The sequence below is a fragment of the Mauremys reevesii genome, linkage group 2 (genome assembly GCF_016161935.1).
Source record: "Mauremys reevesii isolate NIE-2019 linkage group 2, ASM1616193v1, whole genome shotgun sequence".
NCBI lineage: Eukaryota > Metazoa > Chordata > Testudines > Geoemydidae > Mauremys > Mauremys reevesii.
The window spans coordinates 165,427,568-165,451,202 of NC_052624.1; positions in this window are offsets into that span (position 1 = coordinate 165,427,568).

Genomic DNA, 23,635 nt, shown 5'->3' on the forward strand with positions numbered 1-23,635 from the left:
TTTAGCTCAGGCAATAGACCCTCATGCATTTAGCTCCAGAGGTCCCAGGTTCAATCCTGCCTGCCAATGACTAGTGTTACACATACAGAGCAATTTACCCCTGTTTTCACTCTGGGGCTGCATGCCTGATGAGTGGCTTGGGTTTATCAATCTCATGGCTGAATAATTCCAACAGGACTTCCTAGAGGTCAGAATCTTCATGCATTCAGGTGTACACAAAAAAGAAGAGACTTTCAGTAACATTTTTCAATAGCACCTAAGTGACTTAGAAACCCAAGTCCCATTTTCAAAAGTAGAGTCAATGGAATTTAGGCTTCTGAGTGCCAAATCACTTCTGAAAATGAGATTAAGTCACTTAGGTATGTCTGAATATATTATCTTTTGTACTAGGTATATAATTATATATCTAATATATCTAATATGTAATACATAATATTGTTACCCTTTGGATTATATATATATATAATACTTAGTCCTGTCATGAGTGCAGGGGACTGGACTAGATGATCTCTCAAGGTCTCTTCTAGTCCTACGATTCTATGACTCTAGATTACAATATCCTTACACTAACTTAGGCCCAGAACCTCAAAGGTTTTTAGGTGCCTAAATCAGTGGGAGTTAGGCACTTAAATACCTTTGAGGATCTGAGCCTTATTATTGAAGTATACCTATAAATGTTAGTGGAACTACTCAAGCAGTAAGGTACTATGCTGTACAATTATCACAATCTGGCCCTTTATGACCAATTTTACAGCATTCTTCTTGTTTGTTTAGATTTATAAAAACTACAGTAGGAACCATGCCATGCTGTGGGTGCCCTTAGAAAATATAAAATGCACAGTAGATTCAATTAAGTAGTTCATCCACCCTAGTATTCAATGGCCCCACAACTTTACCACAGAATCATAACAACAGCCAAAATAACCAAATAATGTTAATAATGCCCTCTCCTCCCCATATCTCCCTCCTTCCCATGGGACTGGGAGAGAGATGGGCAGGGCAGAAGAGGAAATGTGCTTTGAAGCACATATGGAAGGTCTAATGGACCAAGTGGAGAAGTGAATTCCAGAAATAAGTTGCCCTCAGGGAGGATGATTGTATTGTGAAATTCAACCCATGGAGAGGATCAACACATGTCCTTTTCACCATAAATACCCTACTTCAGTCCTCACAAAGGGTTTAGATGAGATTTAGGTGGCAGACAGACCTTGTGCTGGTCAGGGATGAATTTCACCTATAATAAAAAAAGTGCCAGCCTAAATGCCTCTGCTGATCTCAGCTGACTGAATATGTCTTGGAGAGAAGAACCTGAGATCTCTCAGGTAATCCCAATCACAACAAATTAAGGTTTTTATAAAATAAAAACCAGCACCCTGAACCCCACCTGCAGTGCAGTGGACATGGCTCCTAGAAGGAGTTGACCCTCCCTCTCATCTCCTGCTCCCAAGCAGATCTCAGAGGCTCACATTCACCTCCTGCAACTGCTGCTCACACCCCTGCCTTTTCATTATAACATCCCCACCATAAAACCTAAGCATATGCCTACACTTGATGGCCAGTTAATTCGAGGTACCTATCATGTTTGTAAAGGCTGGTGTGGAGACACCAAACATATTTATATTAGGCTACAAACATTTGTTCTTTCTTCTACGGATCAGCTTAGGGTAAAGAAAAAAAGTCTAGTGCAGGAAAGCCCCAAAAGAGTCAAAAATAGCCTCTCCCCTGCGCTTTTGAAAGTACTGCTGGTTCATGCATAACACTGACGAATTCCAAATGCCAACAAATTTTAGAAGAAAGTAAGCACATTTGCTCTTCCTGCCATTGCAGTTGCTAAGCATCTGGTCAAAAGTTTTCTTGTACAAACAACACAGCTATGATATTTTTTTTAAATCTGGGATCTAAATATATAACGCTCACACAGACCATTCCTTCCTCTGATGTTTTAATGCACTTTTCATGAAGGCCTGAGTTATTTACAAATGAACTTTCATGGTGCACAATTTTATTGTTGCTTTTATTTCCAGTAGTGGTGTAAATGAGTGAACTATCATTGGTGATAATGGAGCTATGCCCATTTACAACAGTGGTGAATTTGACCCTAAATGTCTATGTATTAGACCTAATACTAATGTGTATGCAACATTTTGACAATAATTTTTAAAGTCATGTAGGGTGAAATTCACGCTGGTGGAGAGGGCATTCAGAAGGCCATATGCATCAAGTAAAGCCTTCTGAGAAAGGTGATCTAGTCTTTCTCAGCTGGATGTGAAACATCCTTCCAATGCACAATATAATTTGCCTTGCTATCATTGCTGTTCGAAAGCAAGTTCTGTGATCTCAAGATATAATTAATGTTGATGGAATGGCATACACATAAAACAGGAATAGCTTTTATATCTCTTTTTTCGAGATTTCTTTGATCCTATGCATAATTATCCCCTCCTCCCACCCACAAATACAGGATAGAACTGTCTTGTAAAAACGTGCATAAAGCTTTGTTGTGTATTTCCCAATAAGTCCCCAGAGGGCTAACAGTCTCATTTTTCACCTTAAGAAGTCAACAATGTTTGTGACCAGGCTAGGCTACAATTTTGGGTCTTGCTCCACACAGCCATTTAGAGTAATAAAGGACTGTATATTCCTTTTAGGTTACTGCAATGATTTTTCACTCATTTCAGCATATGCTCATATTATACCTGTATCTTAGGTAGTTCTTAAACTATTTTTCACACACATTTTTGACAGTGTTCTTTATTTGTTCCACCCTGACTCCTTTGCTGTGTGCCTTCACCATTCAAGATTCCTCAGCTGTGACAGTGAGTGCTATCATGTCTGTTATGTATTGTGTAGTGTATGAAATGAGTCCCTGGTCATTGCTAGGGAAGTCTGAAGCCTTTAGTGATGCCTGGAGCTAGTGGTGTTTTACTTATGGAACACACTGCATACGATATTATGTATTTATAATACAGTTATATATAAGCCTATGTTTTTGTTATGCCAGAAACTGAAGAGAGAATATACGGGGCGGGGGTGGGGAGGAGAGCATGTATATTAGAGAGCAGATAGCAAGTGTGAAAAACCGGGATGGGGGCGAAGGGTAATAGGCACCTATGTAAGAAAAAGCGCTGAATATTGAAACTGTCCCTATAAAATCAGGACATCTGGTCACCCTAATGTGTGTGTGTGTGTGTGTGTGTGTGTGTGTGTGTGTATATATATATATGTTTGTGTGTTTGTTTGCATGTGTATATATATATACATGCAAACACACACACAAACATAATTAAGAACATAAGAATGGCCCTACTGGGTCAGGCCAAAGTTCCATCTAGCCCAGTATCCTGTCTTCCGACAGTGGCCAGTGCCAGGTTCAATCCCAGAGGGAATGAACAGAACAGGTAATCATCAAGTGATCTATCCCCTGTCACTCATTACCAGCTTCTGGCAAACAGAGGCTAGGGATAATGTCAAAATGTCAAAGTAGTCAACTAATCGGTGTCCACCCAATTTGCACATACATGCAGTAAAATCTCTAATTTGCATGATCAAATGAGATGTCACATGAGAACTAATTTTACACGTACTCCAACAGGTGCAGGAGCAAACACTGTGGGCACAACTGAGATGGCATCTATGAAAATCTAGACCTCAGTGCTGCTGAAAAAAAACCTCCCTGAAATGCAAACAAAGCACAAAATCTCTGTCTTTCAAGTAATGGCAATACAGACAAAATACAGACAAAAAGAGCAGCTTTTCATTGTTTTGCTATCTTTGGGTGACATTTACCCCTGTGAAGAGAGAGGGGACACAAGGCTTATGCCTATATAACTTATACACCACATATGCACTACTAAGGTCCAAATTTGAGTACCTAGGTCTTTTGCTGGACCTCTGCTCCAGGTGAATTTCACCCTTTGTTAATTTTTTTTCTACATAATTCCATTAAATTGTGTTACAGATTTTATCGGAGAGAGAAAGCCAATTAAGGTTTTTCAAGAAGACATTTTACTTTATCATTGTACAGTACCTCTGTGGATTATTTTAGCAGTTTGTGCCAGCTAAATACCCAGACTATTTGTTTCAGACAGCATAGTGCTTGCATGATAATACAAACAGACATACGACAACAAAACCATCCTAGTGTTTGACAGAAACATTGGGAAAAGATCCTTGGCTTCATACCATATATTTATCCAATTTGCCAGCAGGAAGTATTCTTTTGTGAATGTAGAAGGACTGATCACATGTTCTGGGGAAGATGGGGGAGGTCCTGTATGTGCCATATTCCCTTATTGTTCCTGGCAGTGATAACTGTGGCAAGAAATGCCATTTAGACAAGAACTGCTACAGTACAGCCAGTTATTACTGCTACTTAATTAGATTTTCATTTTGCCTGTTAAATTCCGGTAATGTTTCCTCTTTGTTTTCATTAAATTGGATCATTTCTACCATGCAATATCTACTAAATTATGTTGAATTGCAGTGTTTAATATGTGTGCAGCATTGGGCGAGAGTGTGTTCATCTGCTCTATGGACTCATAATGAGATGGCAGGAAGGGGCTCATAGAAGCCCATATCCCCCCAACGATACCATTATGCCAAAATGCAGCAGCTAGGCACAACTGTAATGCTTAATGTTTCCCCTAGAATGGAAGCCATTTCAAAGAGGATAAGAGAATGTAGCTCATGCCCAACCCCTTCAGTGCCCCTATGGATATGCAGCAACTCCTGTGAGCTGAGAGCTCTAAGAGCCATTCAGGCTTCCTGAGGCAAAATTTCTTCTGGAGTTTCTCCTTCCAATGTAGGGACCTAATTCAAAGCCCTTTAAAGTCTTTCCACTGTGTTCAATTAACTTAATCCAAAACCCATAAATAGGATTCCAGTCCAGCAAAGCACTTACATATGTTTAACTATAAGCACATGAGCAGACCCATCTAAACCTGTGGGTCAGATCCTCTCCACTGGTGAAATTGGCATAGCTCCATTTACATCAAATTAAATTATGCCAATTTACAATGGATGAGTATCTGGCCCAATAGGACAACCCTCATGCTTATTAAACTGCTCAAGATAGTTAAGACCAAAGCAGACTGTGAAGAACTTCAAAAAGATCTCACAAAACTAAGTGATTGGGAAACAAAATGGCAAATGAAGTTTAATGTGGATAAATGTAAAGTAATGCACATTGTTAAAAATAACCCCAACTATATATACAATATGATGGGGGCTAATTTAGCTACAACGAGTCAGGAAAAAGATCTTGGCGTCATCGTGGACAGTTCTCTGAAGATGTCTATGCAGTGTGCAGAGGCGGTCAAAAAAGCAAACAGGATGTTAGGAATCATTAAAAAGGGGATAGAGAATAAGACTGAGAATATATTATTGCCCTTATATAAATCCATGGTACGCCCACATCTCGAACACTGTGTACAGATGTGGTCTCCTCACCTCAAAAAAGATATACTGGCACTAGAAAAGGTTCAGAAAAGGGCAACTAAAATGATTAGGGGTTTGGAGAGGGTCCCATATGAGGAAAGATTAAAGAGGCTAGGACTCTAAAGCTTGGAAAAGAGGAGACTAAGGGGGGATATGATAGAGGTATATAAAATCATGAGTGATGTGGAGAAAGTGGAGAAAGAAAAGTTATTTACGTATTTCCATAATACAAGAACTAGGGGTCACCAAATGAAATTAACAGGCAGCAGGTTTAAAACAAATAAAAGGAAGTTCTTCTTCACACAGCGCACAGTCAACTTGTGGAACTCCTTACCTGAGGAGGTTGTGAAGGCTAGGACTATAACAGCGTTTAAAAGAGAACTGGATAAATTCATGATGGTTAAGTCCATAAATGGCTATTAGCCAGGATGGGTAAGGAATGGTGTCCCTAGCCTCTGTTTGTCAGAGGATGGAGATGGATGGCAGGGGAGAGATCACTTGATCATTGCCTGTTAGGTTCACTCCCTCTGGGGCACCTGGCATTGGCCACTGTCGGTAGACAGATACTGGGCTAGATGGACCTTTGGTTTGACCTGGTATGGCCGTTCTTATGTTCTTCTGTTCGTATGTTCGTATGTTCTTAAAGATAAAAAAGCCCCTCTGTGTTTGCTAGATGGAAAGGGAGCTAGGGGCAAAATCCAAGGAGGAGACTAAGTACCTCCCAAGAATGGACTCAATATGTTGAAGGTGGGGATAATGACACATAAGACAGAATTCTCCTCCCTGCCCTCTAGACACCATAAAATAATTCAAACAGTTCTTTGGCAATAGTTACATCATTCATAGGAATGGGAGAACTGGATTAGATAAAATAGTAAGTGACCTTAACTGTTGTCCTTCTATCATGGAAAACCCAAATCAAATCCAATGTTAAAAATGCTCCTGCATCTCTATATTGCCTGTTTTTTAGAGAAGACTTAAACTGGAAATTCAGAAATGCAGCATGCATGGGCACGCGCACACATGCACACACAAAGCCATATTCCCAGATTTCTGATCCCATGAAAATCAAGTTGCACTGGATCTTTTGTGAGATTTCCAGATCAATTTCTTGATAAATGTGGTGTGAATGATACCTGGAGGAGCAGCTGAACTAAGCCAAATGTCAAAATGTTTGGCATAGTTTTGTTTGAAATGTTTCTACTTCCACATGCTGGCCAGGTAGATAAAGTCAATTTTAGCATCTAAATGTAAAGAGAAATGGTTTAAATCCATTAAGCACCAGCAACTGTTTGGAGAAGGGGTATCCACACAAACAGAATGGGCTCTATCTTAACCAAAGTGGAACCAGGCTGATAATACAGAAAATTGACATCTCTGATAGATTATTTAATCCAAGATCTGGGGGAAAACAGACATGGTGAGGAGTACTCCAATCAAACAAAGACATCTAACAGGGATAAAATGAATACAGCGGTAACTGTAATCTCGCCTCAGGTTCCCCCTTTGACACCATATCCAGTTCAAGTTGCTTGTCAGTGTCTTTGAAGAACTGCATAATTGTGTTTCTCCCTAATTATCCATTCTGACTTCTTCTCTCTTTGCCCTCTGCCTGCTCTGTTCTGTCACTAATGCCAGCTTTGTCCTCTTCTGTCACAAATGTCCCTATGATTGCCTCAACACTTCCTCTTAGATCTTGATAAGTCTCAGTGAACTAATCCTTAAGGCCACTACCAACTCCCCCTTTATATTTCTCCTCAAGCTTCATACTAGGGCCAGTGTTGTTTAATGTGTTTATTAAGGTTCTGGAGAAACAGATGAACAGACAGGTGGCAAAATCTGTATACAATCGTTTAAGTGAGTTAGCAATGGAGAAGGCTGTGAGGAAATTCAGATAGGCCTAACAATGCTAGGTGAATGTGCTGGAGAGTGCCAGACGAAATTGAACAGCAACTCTGCCCAGTGCAAGAAATGGGTTTGTTGGGAGCATAGCTAGTGAGTTCACACATGCATTGTGAATGCATAGGAGCATCCATTGAAGAGAGTCAGTGGGCCACCCCTTATTCCACTTCCCCCTTAGTGGCTGGCCATAAACTGTCTATGTGGTATCAGTACCCAAAGCATATGTTTGGACTGAGAGTCCTCTTCCTCCAGCTTCACTGTGCTGTAGCTCCCACCCAGGAAAAATGTTTTACCCTGGCTTAAATCCAATTTCCAGCACTTGGCCCATTGTTGCCATCATAACAAAGAATCAAGAATCTCTAACTAATAAATAAATTGGTGGGGGGGGGGAGAATTAAATCCATATTTAAAACCTACAACAAAATACAATTCTGTGAATAACATGAAACTAATTGTATGTAGGTTTCTAGTGATATTAGAAACTGCTCCTATTTTATTCCAATTATTAAGTTTTCCAGACACAAAGAGGAAAAAATATGTGTGTTTGGTGTACGTGACTTTTATTTTAGATTAAGGAAAATAACAAAGAATAGAAAATACATTCTGCATGAGACAGTGTGTGTACTCACTCTAAGATCTTCCATCCTGAATTCCTGCCTCTACAGCAGACTAATTACATTTGAAGTCAACAAATGTACCACTGTGTTTAAAGTCAGGCATGTGCTTACATATCTTTCTGAATCAGGGCCCTTGTTAACAGGTTCTAGAACCCTGCAGGACGCTACATGTTAATTATTGCTGACTCACTGGGGCAAACTCAATATTAGAATTAAGGGGGGTGGCAGAGGAAGCTGCGGTCAGGAATAGACAAGTCACCCCTATAAGCAGCAGCACCTGGGAAGAAGGCTTAGGCTGGGGTTGATGTAGGGCTAATTTGTAATTTCACTGGAATACCATAACAGAATTCACTCTTGTTTTAAACCACTGCCATATATGTACTCCTCTATGTATCTGATTGAAGCCTGACAAATCATTTTCTATATGGTCAGGGTAGCTGAAAAAGGATAATGTTTGATTTTACATAATGCCAGTAGAGTCCACTGGTTCTCAAACTCATTTTCATACTGTGAACCATAGCACCTGTTAAGACAGAAATCTTCACATAGATCATCTCCTCTCCCAGGCTTCCAACTCTAATTCTAAACAATCCCTGTAGCAATTATAGTGCTTGCTTACACAAAAAAGCACTATTAGGAGACCTCATAAAGCGACAAGATGAAAATAAACTTGCTTCAATGGAATGGGTGTAGTTACCTGGTTATGTTGCCCATTTTAAAATCTAGTCTCTTTCCTGCCCACAGATATAGGGCTTTATATTACTACCAGTCCTCCAGGCTCCAGTCATGACCCACTGCTCTCATCAGGGTCAGTTGCTTTCATTTTTTATTCTGTTCTCGTTTGTTTTGCTGCCCCTCCAATTCTCATTTCATCCTCTGACTGGATTACTCTGGGTTTCCACCAAACACCCAACAAAGAAAGACATGAAGCAGCCACCTAGGATTCAGAGAGGGCTTGGACCAAGCTATAGTCATGAAGGAGCTTCACAGTTTTAAGATTTTCAGATGTGTCACACCTCTGACAGAAGCACTTCTATGGACAAGCTGGAAGAGTGCTGCATATACAAAGCCTCCACTGTCTGCCACTTTGAGCTGTCATGTACATTTGTGTAAAGTGCATGCAGAGGGGGTGTCAAATGCCACCAAATCAGAACACATGAGTTTCATATCCACTGTGCCCTAGTGTAAGCAATGGCACAAGGGGCAATTGTAAGATTTTTGGCAATTTTATGCAATTGTTTTCTTGTATGTAACAGTGCAGCAAAATCCTAATTCCCTACCTCAGCATTGGTGTGGGGCTGAACAGGGTTCGACAGCGAAGTACGGTGGAGCATATCCTCTGGCAGGTCTTACCAAGCCGAGAAGGTGTTGAGCTAGTGTCTAGGGTAGTAGGGAGTCCAACTGTTCCTCTATTATTCTAGGGCAACCCAGCCAAAGTGGAGGGAGTTCTGTAGCTACAGGGCACAAGGGCTGGCACCTCAAATGAACTGCTGCAAAATTCTCCTGCCAAACAAGCCCCACAAAGCAGAATAAACCAGGAAACTAGGCACAGATTCATGCGTCGGCTTGACCAACACTCACAACCCGGGATAAGCACAGGACAAAAAACAGAAAATGGCTAAAAGAATAGTCCAAATATTTGTTGCAAGTCACAACACTATCATCTGATCTGTACATCGATACTTACGTTGAAGTCACAAAATCAATAAAAGCCGACATCATCGGGATATGTGACACAAGAAGAACAAAAAGCCTCATTGCACAATGGAAAAGCAGAGAGCAAGTATTCCAAGGAAGATCATTCAACAATAGAGCAAGGACTGGAGGCATTGGATTCATTGTTAGGAAAGAAACTGTTCCTAGGATAGTCAGCTGTCACATCATATCACCCCAGATAGCAGTCCTCACGCTTCTGATAAGTCAAAGGAGAACAATTAAAATTATTTAGATGTAAGCTCCCATTCAGCAAGTAGAAAACAAAGAAATGGAACATTTCTACGAAGAGCTAGAGGAGATAATGCAGAAAAGAGCTACCTACACAATTATCCAAGGGGTCTTCAATGCAATAGTAGGTGGTGAGTGAGAAAAAAAAGTACCTGGGAAAAACTGATAAAAGTGTAAGAAATTATTGTGGAGCACATCTGGTTGCATTTGCAGAGGCCAACTGTCTCCATATAATGAACACAATATTTCAAAAAGAACAGCACTGGCAGTGAACATGGAAAAGCCCAGATGGAGTCAAACTTAATCATATTGATTATGTAATGATGGATACCAGAAGAATCTTCAACGATGCAGCAACAATAGGAAAATGAGTCATTTTCACAGGCTCAGACCATTGCATGTTGCACTCAAAACTATGTGTCTACGAAGACCGAGTTAAGTGAAGCCAGAAACAGAAGCAAAATGGGCCTTCAACGAAGAGGCATTTGCACAGGAAGAGAGTGAAATGGACATTGAGTATAAGCTCAACAAAGACATTGATGAGGACTATGAAGAGTTTATCTCACAGATAATCTCAGCTGCTAAGAAAGCAAAGGCATTGAAAATGCTGGAATGTAAGCTGATGATCAGAGAGGAAACTGAATCTGATAGAAAGGAGAGCACACATGAAATTAGAAGGAAAATGGGCAAAGAATACAGAACACTTTGCAAAGAAATTCATGTGACGATCAAAGAAGACTAAGAAGATCAAAGAAGACTAAGAGAGAAGAAATTGAGAGAGGTGGCCGAAAAGAACAAGAGTCTGAAGAAGGTAGAAAGAGATGTTAGGCTGAAACAGATTATCCCAGCAGTGCTGAAAAATGAAAATAGTGAAAGGACATCAGAAAGGAGCAAGATGAATGAAATATGTACAAAATTATACAATGACCTCTACTCCTCACATGTCAATGTCCAGTGTACACCGTCAAGGCAGCAGGTTACAGAAGAAGAACCTGATGTTATGTGGGAAGAAAATGAATACACAGTTTGTAACATAAAGAGAGGGGAGAGTCCAGGAGTGGACAATGCTTTGCCGGAATATCTCAAAGTAAGGGAAGATTCTCTCTTCAAAGCATTGGCACAATGGTTCATCATCTACGTCAATAGCAAGCGTGTTCCAGATGCATCGAAGAAATAGAAAACAATACTATTGATGAAGAAAGGCGATCCAGAAGAATTGAGCAACTACCATCCAATCACACTCCTCTCACAAGTGTATAAAGTCTTCACCCGCTTCATACTCAATTGGATTAAGAAGGATCTTGAAATGCACGAAAGCAGAGAAAAAGCTGGTTTCTGTTCAAGGTATTTGACAATTGATCATGTCCACTCAGTTCGGCAGCTCTTTGAAAAATGCAAGGAATATGAAGTACCATTGTGTATTGCATTTGTCAACTATAAAAAGGCATTTGACTCTGTAGAGATTAACGCTGTACTCAACGTGCTCAATGAAACTGGAATCGATCCGAGGTACATTGACCTGCTGGAAGAAATTAATCTCAATTGCTCAACAGAGATAACATTATTCAATGTCCCCTGCATTATTACTATACGCAGAGGAGTGAGACAAGGCAACACAATCTTACCAAAGCTATTTGCAGCAGTACTGGAGTTGCTGTTCAAGAAATTGAACTGGGAAGAAGGAATCAGAATTGACAGCGAAGAGTTAACTCATCTTCTCTTTGCTGACGACTATGTAATACTGGTGAAGGACACAGCAGAACTGGAGAACAAATTGCAGCAACTGCAAACACTTTTGGTTGATATCAGGTTGGAAGTGAACATGTCGAAGATGAAGTGGATGTGGAATGAGCATTGTGCAGAAGGAACTATCACTGTAAATAGGAAAGAAATCGAGGAGGTCAACAAATATATTTACCTGGGTAAGCAGCTGAGCAGAGACAACTCATTTGAAGGAGAATGCAGTAGGAGACGAAAGGCAGGATGGGCAAGTTTCGACAAAATAAAGATGTCTCCAACAGATGATGAACTGCCCATGAAGAAAAGGAAAGACCTGTTTAATTCCATGTTCTGCCAGCAATGATATACAGAGCAGAAAGCTGGTCAATGATGAAAGCAGAGGAAGAAAAATTAGCTGTCACCCAGAGAGCAATGGAAAGGGGTATGTGTAAGATATCGCTCTGTGATCACAATGAGGAGATCAGAAGATGTACAGAGGTGACCGATGTAGTGAAGGCAATATATGACGCAAAGTGAAGATGGGCAGGTCATGTACCCTGCAGTCAAGACAGTAGGTGGACAACCCGCATCTGTGACTGGATTCCCAGAGACCACAAGCGATCGCTGGGCAGACCAAAAATGCACTGGGCCAATCCCATAACAAAACCCTGTGTCCAGAAATGGAAAGAACGTGCTTGCAACAAAACAGAATAGTGTGGCATTGACTTGTGTTCGGGAAGGGACAGACGAGGACAAGACGAACAAAGGTGACAAAGGTGAACAGTGAAACAAATAATTTAAAACTAGTCTTTGCCACCCTTACTTTGGTGAACATTTATTCAGGTAAGAAGTCCTGATATGTGTTCACCAAAAGTGAGTAAGGTTTGCACAGCCTGCTTTTAAATGATGTGCTGGACCTTTACATGGGACTACATATGTATGTGCTTGCCAACATACATAAGGGTTCCACAGTTGAGCCCTGAAAGAGACTATAAAAGAGTCCTTGATGGATTTTTCCTCAAGGGATGGGGGAATCTGACCCTGACCATTTATATACACTGGGTGGTCACAACACCAGCCCCACTTCCCCACTATTCACAAGAGCTGCTTTGCCCTTTGTGGGCCTCCTTAAGTCTCTCCAGTTGGGGGGATCAAAATGGAAGTCACAAACTCCCCCCACACCTTCAGGGATACTCTCTCCCTGAGGCCCCAGAAAAAGGCAAGGAGGTGGTGAGCCTGTTTGTCTTATCTTGGGGGTCCGCTGTCCACTCCTCAGGCCCAGGGTGAAAGTCTCCTGCCAAGAAGTTCATGCTAGAGCAGTAGGAGTCACTCCTTCAGTCCATTACCTAGGACAATCCTGCTCCTTCTCCACCCCTGCTAACTGCAGTTTCCTCCTTCTTAAAGTCCTCCTCCCTATCATGCATGATTAACATGTCTGAAAGAGTGGGGCTATCCCTACAACCAGGACCTCTCTGGCCCTTTCCTCCTCTGTGTGGGGACTATACATGTCATCACACAGAAGTTTCACTCTTGCCCTGTGCATAGAAATCCCATTTGTACCCATGGCAAGTTTGCACAAAGATGAACACTAGACTACTGTGTAGTCCTTAATAATTAAAATAGTTGGGGTTTAGTGTGTTTTGTTACCATCATAAATCATGAGAGCAAGGGGATTCAAATTGAAAAGACTTTCCATGGCTGATGTTTCCACTGATATTAGCTGTTTGTCTCTTCTGGTTTGGGAAAATTCCTGAAAGCAGCTATTTCTAGAGTAGTAAAATCAGTAACAGTGCAAAACCTAGCTGTGAACATGAAATCACTCCTCATACTGCCAGATATTTTCCCTGAATTCATCTGGATGAGTCCAGAAACTGTAGATGTGCAAATTTAATCTCAGTGTTTCACAAAAGAAAAACTATGGCATGCCTGGAAAATGGGATCCTTAGTGTCAACTCTCCATACATATTATATATGATGGTACCATCTTTTATATCAACCGAATCAAGCAAACAACCATGCTAGGAATATATTGTTCCTGCCCCATCACCTACATCTAACAGTTTTCCACTGTATTGTGGTTAGGTTCATTAACATCCATGCTGTTGTCTATCACCTCATTTGTTTCAGTGTTTGCTTTGAATTTGCCTTGCTGAAAGAGTTTCACATTGTGTTTGCTCTGGCTCATCATCTGCTGTTTCATTTGACTCTAATGTTTTTAATATGTGTACATTTTATATATGTACATAGTACATGTATGTATATATGCATACACACACTCATCTGTTATTATCTATCTATAATACATGATGATAACAAGGTTTTATCTGCATGAGTTTGAGATGGTCACAACACTCATTATAGCTGAACCTATTATCTTCCTGTTCTTCAATCATCTTGAGACTTTTCAAAGAAAAGAAGTGCATCATGTTTCCTTTAAGCTTAACATAATAGCCTAGATGCTGCTCTACAGTGAGGCTTCTTTGTGCCGGTTTAAAATTGACTACCTGATGTCATGAGCACTCTTCCCTCCTGCTTAAAGAAATCTTTGGGTGGTTCTCACATGTCACGTCAGCTCCTTCATCACCCCTCTCCCAGTCATCAGTGCAGGGGCCATGTCAATGACAAAGAGGGTATGTCTGGGAGGTTAGCCTTTTAACACAATCTCTTAAATGGAACGGGAATCCAATAAGCACTTAAACGAGAGCTGAAATTTCAAATCTTTGCACTGAAATTTTCAGCTCCACCTACAGGAACTGGGTGTCCACATCTTTGATAACTGTCTCAGTCTTGCAGTGCAAGTGGATATTGAATTAGACAAAAGTAGTTTACCCATGCTTAATGTGGTGTGTGTGTGTTGTGACAGACCCAGGCCAGTGGAGTACAGGAGTCTGGTAGAGGGCAAATATACTGGTCACTGGATGAGTAGTTTTCTGTTCCCTGAGTGACCAGAGCAGGGGCTGCACTAGAGTAATCAGGAACCTGATAGAACCAATTAAGGCAGACAGGCTGATTAGAACACCTGCAGCCAATCAAGGCAGGCTAATCAGGGCACCTGGGTTTAAAAAGGAGCTCTCTCCAGTCAGGCGGGGGAGAGGAGAGAGCCAGAGGAGAGGAAGTGTGTGTGAGGAGCTGGGAGCAAAAGGCTCAAGGAGCTGAGAGTGAGAGTGAGAGGGTGTGCTGTTGGAGGACTAAGGAGTACAAGCATTATCAGACACCAGGAGGAAGGTCCTGTGGTGAGGATAAAGAAGGTGTTTGGAGGAGGCCATGGGGAAGTAGCCCAGGGAGTTGTAGCTGTCATGCAGCTGTTACAGGAGGCACTATAGACAGCTGCAATCCACAGGGCCCTGGGCTGGAACCTGGAGTAGAGGGCGGGCCCGGGTTCCCCCCAAACCTCCCAACTCCTGATCAGACACAGGAGGAGTTGACCCAGACTTTGGGGAAGATCACTGAGGTGAGCAAAATCTGCCAATAAGCGCAGGACCCACCAAGGTAGAGGAGGAAATTTGTCACAGTGTGTATAAATACAAACATTCAGAATCAGAACTAGTTCATCCTGAAAATACTGGATGGTTGTTGAGGTTCTCAGAAAACCTCTTCTCAATACATAGCTGCCCAGAGGGGGGGGCAAGTGGGGCAATTTGCCCCAGGCCCCAGGCTCCGCAGGGGCCCCCATGAGAGTTTTTCAGGGACCCTGGAGCGGGGTCCTTCACTCACTCCAGGGGCCCTGGAAAACTCTTGCAGGGCCTGGGCCCCTGGAGCTTCTTCCGCTCCAAGTCTTTGGCGGCAATTCGGCGGTGGGGGGGGGGGTCCTTCCGCACCAGGACCCTCCGCCACCGAAGTGCCAGGTCTTCGGCGGCAATTCGGCAGCGGGGGCCCTCTACCACCGAAGACCCCAGGCCCCCTGAATCCTCTGGGCGGCCCTGTCTCAATATATGGCCATCATTTTGGTTAACAGCTCCTTTTTCTCCTTCTCTTGTTAACACAGATGAAAAAAGTTGAGTTTATTTTCTATTGTATTGTTAAAATAATTATAACACAGCTTTTATCCAGAGATCAAATAGCCCACCTCAGATGTAGGAAAATGTTATACCAATTTAGCATGTGAGAGACTGAGGTACAGGAGTTATACACATTTAAAAAATAATGAAGTGGTATAGCCAGGAACAGAATTATGGTGGTCAGATTTTCAGACCCTTGGTCTAACCTGAAGACCACACCCCTGCCTTCAGCGAAAGTTTCTCAGGATTCAGACCTGCTAGTTGAATAAAAAGCTACCAGAGTACTCAAATCTTTTGCATCAGTCCTATAATTAATCCTTTTATTGTGGCACAAATAGAAAATAAACAGATGATGGCAATCCCAGTATCAAACTGAATTCACTTAATCGGAGCTAGTTTCCTACTTATATGGATAAAAGTAGCCAATCCTGACCACATGCTTCTCACTATCCTTAGGGTAAAGAGGACTTTTCTCTGCAGAACTCAACAAATATGAAGGGACATGAAGATTAATTAGTTGGAATCCCTAATTAAATGGCAGAGTCGAGGAGGCAGAGCTTTTCTGCCCTATTTTGTGCCATCCAGCACTTCACGGGAAGTGACATTGACTCAAACAAGGATCCAGAATGTAGATTAACTGTAATTCTGACAGCCTTGAAACTGAACAGAAAATGACACCAAGGTGTGAAACTACTTCAAATGCCCATGTGAGAGTAAAAGGGCAAAATATATTGATTGTGGATAAGTAGGACAAGAAGATTGCCTCATTACACATTTGCCTAAATTAGGAATTGACAGAACAAACCACAGAAATGGCCCTTAGCACAAGTTTGTATTCAGGGTGTGAGGTTAAGTAAGGAAAAATAAGCAAACACGGGCATTGCTTAATGCTGAAAAATCAGCAGGCCTCTCAGTGTTTTTTGGGGAGGGGATTATGATCAGAAATATAATTTTAATTTATTTAAATGAGTCTTTCAGGTAAATGCTTTACATTTACATTGACGTCAAGGATTAGCTGATGTTCTGAGGTGTCTGATATTTTTCTATGAAAACTGCTGATGAAGAGTTAAATGGTATTTGTGTAGGAGCACTGGATCATGCCACTGGTCCATACACTCTGATATATTTTCTCTGAGAGTGGCTATGACCACAAGATGTCTCAGAGCAAGTGCCACATTGGAATTACCTTTTAGGGAATTTTTTCTTCTTAATCCATGTTATTTAGTCACTGTCTTATAGCCCAGATATATTTTCTATCCTGCCTAATATTGAAATGTTCTTATTGAGAGAAATGCCTAATCTTTTTCTAAATCCTACCAGGTTCTCAGCTTCAGTGCTACTGTTTCTGGTGGTAAGAAGTTCCATAGGTCAATTAGTCATTGTGTTTAAAGAAAATTAATTTTAAATGTGGTGTCTTTCAATTGAATTGAATTACCCCTTGTTCTTGTATAATGTGGGAGAGGAGTTAAAATTGTTTATTATTTTACACATCTCTATCAATGTTCCCTCAGGGATTATTTCCCTTTTCAATATCTCCTCAGGGGATTATTTTCCATGCCTCCCAGGTAAAAACAAAACACAGTAGATTCAAAAAATCCAAACCTATATGCACCAAGCAAAATGGGCAGTAGGCTGCTGATTTTCTAGACAGAAATGCCATCACAGATAAAAACTGCAAGCAACAATTATTATGTATCCAAAATAGAGATGCAGGTTTAGGGTCCAGCTTGTGGGTTTGGATATTTGGCTCAGTCAAACTGCCCTGAAAGGAGACACCTATTCACTGTTTTCATTATAGGTGCACCCCATTTGTCTAGAAACTGTACCATCTACCGCTCAGAGTAGAGTTAAAATGACAGAGGTAAAAATATCTGTATCAAGAGTTTTCACCATTGCTAGCACCTATTACTAGCACTGTTGCCAGACAAACAGTGCAAAAATCCACAGACCACACCAGGACGACATGAAATGGATAACTGGAATCAACGTCAGACAGGAATCACTTGAGGTGGGCTGATGTAAATTCTAGAGCTGCCTGGACAGATATGCCTGTATTAAATAGAAAGGGAAAGAGCCATAGAAACAATTTTTTTCAAATCCAAACCAAAGCTGCATATACAGATTTAAAATTCTGAAAGGCAAGACAATTAATGGAAGTTCCACACTGTATAGCAGTATCAGGGACTCCACCATGGGAACTGGAGAGGAGAACTTTGGCCTACATGACAACATCCTAATAGAAGTAGCAAAGAATCCTGTGGCACCTTATAGACTAACAGACGTTTTGCAGCATCCGAAGAAGTGGGTATTCACCCACGAAAGCTCATGCTGCAAAACGTCTGTTAGTCTATAAGGTGCCACAGGATTCTTTGCTACTTCTACAGAACCAGACTAACACGGCTACCCCTCTGATACTTAACATCCTAATAATGAACTCAGAAGCCTGAAAAAGTGAAAGCCCCTTCTTTTGTAGTTCTGACCCCAGATGGATCATTTGGGACATGCCATAATAAATCATGAGAACAATCTGGCCCAGATTTTTTCCCATCAATCTGTGAAAGGAAAGGACATGGACCTTCCCCCTTACTTGCAGAAAGTGGACTTAGCCCTATCTCCCACTAGCACTAGGGGAGGAGGTGAAGACTCAGTCACCAGGAGGAGGAGTGGGAGACCTGGGTGGCTGCACATCATTCCTCCAACTGGCCCTTCCAAATTTAATCAGAAAAGAGAAGAAAATCCCACATTATGTTGCATTTTCCACATATCCCTTCTCTTCAGAGATCCCTGGGGGCAATCCTTGGAAGGAGGCCCTGGAAGCACAATTCCAATGGAGCCAGGCTGCCAGGGAGCCCAAGAGCAGACACCAGGACCCAGAGGCACTGAGACACTTTCCTCCACGTCAAAGGACCTGGATCCCTCTGAAGAACAAAAGATCTGTCAGGTCTGGGAGCTCTCCCAATGGCCTTTTTCACCAGGGGAAATCCATTACCCAAAGAGGACTTTGGGGGCTGAAATCTTCTTTGTAAGGGGATACACAAAACTTCATGTCCAAAGCTTCATTTCTGGGAGGGGGTATCAGAGCCTTTATTTGTTGATACTTACAGAACTTTATGAGGAAAAGGAATAAAGCTGAAGTTCAAACTCTGTAGTCTGCTGGCTGCTCATTGAATAAGCCTCATTTTCTTGTGCTCACAACAGCAAACATGTACTGTATGCACTGATGGACGACCCAAAGTTTAGCACTCAATCTCAATTGCTTTTTCTTCTTCTATCACATTCAGGAAATGATAATGCTCCATGTAGTGATCTCAACAATTAGTATTTAAAGGTTCAGTAAATAGTTATCATTCTCCTGACCTCCTTCCATATAGGCTGTCTGCTACAGTTTTTTTGGCCGCAGGCAGTCGCCCCGCGCGCGCGAGGCGCGGGAAGGAGCAGCGGCATGGAGCAGCGACCTCCCGACTGCAGAGGTCGCAGAGGGTCCGCTGCCCCGCTGGACCCCCGCTGGACGGCTCGCGCGCGGCTCCGCTGCCGCGCCGCTGCGCGCTTGGCTGTGCGGCGCCGAGGCGCGGCGGGCCAGAGACGCAGCGCTCCTCCCGTCATGCCCGCGCTGGGCAGGTCCAGGTCCAGTCGGCCCCCGTGGACCCGCCGCAGGGCACGCTGCAGGTCCGCCGCCGCGCAGCCTGCGCCCCTAGATTTTCACCCCTAGGCACCAGCTTGTTTTGCTGGTGCCTAGAGCCGCCCCTGGCTGTCTGGTTTAGAAACCACTCGGGACCATCCATCTGGCTAGTACAATCTCCCTTGCATGCTAATTCTAAGGGTCAGGCTACACCTTTTAGTTAATATTCAGATATTTCTAGTACTGTTACTTCAAACGAACAAATAAAAAAGAACCAGAAAGGCCTAATTTTCAAATGGTACCTCATAAGGCATATTTTGTACAAAGAATATGACACTATTGTGTGAGGTGTGGATACAGGGGGTGCTTAGTGTCACAGAGTCAAAATGGGGACTGAAAGTTTCAAGGGGGTTGTAACTGGATTATGAAGACTTTTACCTCAAGCTCACTGGTGTGAATCCTGTAAAGGTCAATAGTTCAATTCTGGAGTCCATCCCTATTCAGCATAACACTTAAAGCCCATGATTAACTTAAGCATACACTGAAGTCCTATTGACTTCGCAGGTATGCATTTAAGTAGAATCTGAAATTATTCCCTGAACTAGGGCCAGAAATTTCTCTTAAATTTCTTTAATCCTCTAATGGCTAGTTGGTGGTCTATGTGAAATTAGTTGGCGGCCTCGGTCCAATTCCCAAGGCACAGGTGGCCACATCAGAAAACCACCATCAATACTGGTATCATTTAGAAGTCCCAGCCTATTGGATAATTAAATTAGCAAGAAGAATGTGCTATGCTGTCATCTGACTCCCAGTTCAAACCTGAAGAGACAAGAATTCAAAGACAAATTCTATGAATCTATAAATAAACACCTTTGGATGACAATAGGTGCTCTGCTAACATGGACTCAGGAAAAGATAGCCCCTAGCAGTTCAGACAAGTTTGAAGGGAGGCTGTAAGCTAAGCACTGTTGATAATAATTCCTGTTCACCTATTTCACAGAGGTGTTTTTTAGAATTAATATTTTTAGAATTCTTTGAAAATACATTATGCCACATGTGCCTGATCCAAAGCCTATAGAAGTCAATGGGATCAGGCCTTCTAAGTTTTAAGTATTATTATTTCATTTTTATTAAGAGATACGTGGGAGAAACTAGGGGTTTCTGAGACAGAAATTCTGGAAGAGTTAGTCAGAATTTAATACCATTAACCACTCCATTCCTGCACCCAGAAATGAATATGACAGTATCTCTGCACAATAAATGACTTCCCAAAGAGAAAGAATTGCTATTATTGCTCAATGTGGTAGATAAGATATAACAATTAAAAATAAATTTCTCCTTAGAAATAAACTTTACCCCAGATAACAGAAATCTTGGAGTGGCTTGAATATTATTTTCCACTAAGATAACACAATCTTCCTCCAGCTAAAAACAAATGAGTTTAAGACATTTTAAATTTTTATACACCAGACACCAGGTTTTAAATTAAGAATGAACCAGTTATTTTGTGTAATTCAAAAAAGACCTTATATCACGTTAAGTTTTCAAATTTTTCACAGCTCCCATTTTGCCCAGTCTAAGACATATTGTACATTATCACTTCATCTATCATAGATTATTACAGATATAGTTGCACATGACTTCTAAGGAAAAGAAGCTCTATACTGCCAACAGTCTTTGAAAACTCGCTCCCTAAAGCTGAAGAAAGCTCAAGGAAATGAGCCAAAAAGAGTAGGAAATATAAATGCACGTTAGAGAGAAAGAAACAAAGAGGGGAAACAGGTTTCGAGCACTCTGCTTTCTCCTTAATGAGATTAATCCATATGTTTGTTTCTGTGTTTTCTTTTGTTATTGGATTGCTTTTAAGCACTATGCATAAAGCTGCTATTATTTTCCTTTCTATTGTGTTGCAGCCACTATTGCCTTGTTATTCTGCTGTTAAAGGAAATAGACTGTCCCAAGGTTGTGTGATTGCACTTCTATATGCTCACTCTCTGCATGCTTCTCTCAGCAGCCAGACTTCAGTGCAAGGGTTCATTTGCTAGAAGCAGTGGCTGAGAGACAAAATCTGCACCACCATAGACTTTCCACTGTCTTTTACTAATTAGAAAGCAGATCTGATAAAAAATTAAAGATCTTTTCTCTTTTGCTGTCCATGTACCATTCTTCCAGTTATGCTAAGGAGAGAGAATGCTACTTAATCAACTGAGGTACTTGCAACCAATTCATTCAGGTAGGTATACACACAAAATACAGTGCAAAGGGGTCTGTGGCTAGGTATAGTGACAAAGTTATTATACCTTGCTCTTTATTGAACCAAGAGGAAAGCTCTTCGCAGCTAAACCAGATTGATAGCTGATGTATATATATTCCTAATTAATTGGAAACAATTTCAATATAAATATTAATTTATTTAGCAATAGTAATGATTCTACATAAAGAAGTTTTCTGGGTATCTGATAGCACAATCTCTGTGTTCCCCCAGGTACACAATTCACAAAATCATCCCGAAAACAAGGTAATCGTTCCTCTGCTGCTGATGCATTGGGTTTGCATAATGAATGTCAAAAAAAGGTAACTTTTAAAAATGTTCAAGACTTTCAAAAGGGACGTAAGTTATTGATGTGATCAGAACAATAGCTGCTAATGGATGAAGATGTTTCACAGTTTTTATGCACCTGCTTATTCTTCTGTTAATTAAAATCTGTGATTGCCAGAGCATCTTTGCATAGCAGATATATGCAGCTTCAGAAGTAAGTGACACATTTTTAAACTGGGGGAAAAACACCTCTGTCAGTGCAATCCAATCCATAGAAAATTAGTTTATTTTTAAATTTCTAAATGAATATAGTGCTTATAAAAAGTGCTACAAGAACAGTTGCTCTAATGATTGAAGTCCTCAATCTTGCAGTGGGGGTGAATTATGTGCAGTGTTTGTAATACACCTCTACCTCGATATAACGCTGTCCTTGGAAGCCAAAAAATCTTACCGCGTTATAGGTGAAACCGTGTTATATTGAACTTGCTTTGATCCACCGGAGTGCGCAGCCCCGCCCCCACCCCGGAGCACTGCTTTACCACTGTATATCCAAATTTGTGTTATATCGGGTGGCATTATATCAAGGTAGCGGTGTACTAGAGTTGTCATATATGTCAGCTCTGAACTGGTGAGACTGCTGGATGTGAAGGAGTAAAAAAGAGATGTCAATAACTGTGCCAGTTGAATCTTTGGCTTTTCACTGAGATCACCAGGAAGGATACCCGTGAATAGCCAGAATCATAGAAGTGTAGGGCTCAAAGGGATCTCAAGAAGCCATCAATTCCATCTCCTGTGCTAAGGCAGGACCAAGTAAACATAGACCATCTCTGACAGGTATTCGCCCAATCCATTCTTAAAAAAATCCACTGATGGGGATTCCACAACCTCCCTCGGAAACCTAGTCCAGAGCCTAACTATCCATATAGTTAGAACGTTTTTTCTGATATCTAACCTAAATCTCTCTTCCTGCAAATTAAGCCCATTACTTCTTGGCCTATATTCAAAGGACATGGTGAACAATTTATCACAACCCTTTTTATTATATATATATATTTGAAAATATATATTTGAGAACTGTTAATAGGTCCCCTCATCGTCTCCTTTTCTCAGGACTAAACATGCCCAGTTTTTTCAACCTTTCTTCATAAATCAGATTTTCAAAAGCTTTTATCATGTTTATTGCTCTCCTCTGGACTCTCTCCAATTTGTCCACATCTTTCCTAAAGTGTGGTGCCCAGAATTGCACATAGTACTCCAGCTGAGGCCTCATCAGCGCTGAATAAAGCAAGACAATTACCTCCTGCTTATATATGATACTCATATTAATACCCTTTATAAGATTAGCCTTCTTCACAACTTCATCCCATTGGTGAGTCATTTTCAATTTGAGATCCACCGTAACCCCCAGATCTTTTACAGCAGTACTACCACCTAACCAGTTATTCCCCGTTTGTAGTTTGTGAATTTGATTTTTCCTTCCCTAGTGTAGTACTTTGCACTTGTCTTTACTGAATTTCATCTTGTTGAAATCAGACCAATTCCCCAATTTGTCAAGGTCAACTTCAATTCTAATCCTGTCCATCAAAGGGCCTGTGACCCCTACCAGTTTGGTGTCACTCACAAATTTTGCAAGCATACTTTCCACTCTGTTACCCAAGTCATTAATGAAAATATTGAATACCAGGCCCAGGACTGCCCCATATGGGACTCCACTAATTACATCTTCCCAGTTTTACAGTGAACCATTAATAACTATTCTTTGAGTATGGTTTTACAAACAGTTGTGCATCCACCTTATAGTAATTTCATTTAGACCACATATCTTTCATTTGCTTATGAGTCATGTGGGACTGTGTCAAAA